Genomic DNA, 1,534 nt, shown 5'->3' with positions numbered 1-1,534 from the left:
CTGGCCGCGCTCAGTGTGTTAAGGATCCGGCGTTGCCGTGAGCTGTGGTGCAGGTCACAGACACGGCTCACATATGGCCTTGCTGTGGCTCTGGTGTAGGCCGATAGCTGTAGCTCTGATTTGACCCCTAGCCTGGGAACCTCCATATGCTGCGGGTATGGCCCTAGAAAAGGCAAAAGAAAAGAAAAGAAAATCGGGAGCCTGGTTGGTGTCACAGCCCCAGCGGAGGAATCCGCTTCTTCTCCTTCCTGGGGTTCCCTGAGACCAGAGCCCCTTCCACCTGCACCCCTGGCAAAGCTGCCTCTTCCATCTCCGGTACAGTTAGGCTGTTTTGTCACATTTCTGCAGTCATCCTGGGATCCCCTGGCCTCCGAATTAACTCGTGTTTTGCATATACTAACGTTCACTCTCTGTGCTGCAAAGCCCTGTGGGTTTTGACAAGTGCAGGGTGTCATGTGTCCCCCTGACCGTGTCACAGGACCTCCTTGGCCCTAAACCCTCTGCTCTCAGCCCTCAGCATTCACTGATCTTTTTTTACCATCATCATGGTTTTAGCTTGAATATGTTTCTATGATTAATTTTGTCTCTAATTGCTAAAATAATTCTAGAATATCATGAAGCCACTATAAATGATGGCTATGATTTTACGTTGCAATAAGGAAAACATTAGGATTCACTGGGCTGGAAAATACAGGACAGGGAGTTCCCACTGCAGTGCAGCCGGTTGAGGATCCAGCCCTGCCACAAGTGTAGCTTGGATTCGATCCCTGGCCCAGGGACTTCCACGCTGCAGGTGCAGTTAAAAAAAAAATTTACTGAGGTGTCATTGACGCAAAATAAACTGCACATGTTTGAGTTGGTTTGATCGGTTTTGACTTAAATACATAACACACACTGAACCCCAGGCCGCCCCCAGGACAGTGAGTGTGTATCACCGAGGAGAGCTCAGGCTTGTCCCCACTGCCCTGCTTCCTGTCCCTGCAGGTTAGTTTGCATTTTCTGGGATTTTATGGAAATGGATCTTTGTGTCTGGCTTCCTTCACTCAGCTTAACGGCCGCGAGGTCCATCCACCTTGTCGCATATGCGTCGGAGCTCATTCCTTTCCATGCGTCAGAAAACAGTAGGCTCAGCCCCTCACCCGCTGCCCGTCTGGGCTGTTTCCCGCCAGAGGCTGTCACAAGAAACGCGCCAGGAACCCGTGTGCAGGAGTCCTTGTCCGGACGTGTTCACTGGGAGCCGAGGGTCTGGGCCACACAGCAGGTGTCTGCTCTGCGTTCTCAGCAAGCGCCAGGCTGTCTTCCAAAGGGGTCGAGCGCCCGCCACGCAGCGATGGATAGGCCTTCCCACCACCGGCCGGCTAAGGAAGTCGAGGCTCTCGGGTGCGTTTCTCTGCTTTGGGGAAGTGTCTGCTCACATCTTTTGCCCCTTGTGTATCGGGTTATTTGGGTGGGTTTTTATTGGGCTTCGAGAGTTGTTTCTATAGTCTAGGTTCGGTCCCGCAGCAGAGCTGCGCTTGGCAAATGTGTTCTCTCT

The sequence above is a fragment of the Phacochoerus africanus genome, chromosome 4 (genome assembly GCF_016906955.1).
Source record: "Phacochoerus africanus isolate WHEZ1 chromosome 4, ROS_Pafr_v1, whole genome shotgun sequence".
NCBI classification, from domain to species: Eukaryota; Metazoa; Chordata; class Mammalia; order Artiodactyla; family Suidae; genus Phacochoerus; species Phacochoerus africanus.
The sequence above is the reverse complement of the archived record's forward strand: the minus strand, read 5'-3'. Positions refer to the sequence as shown.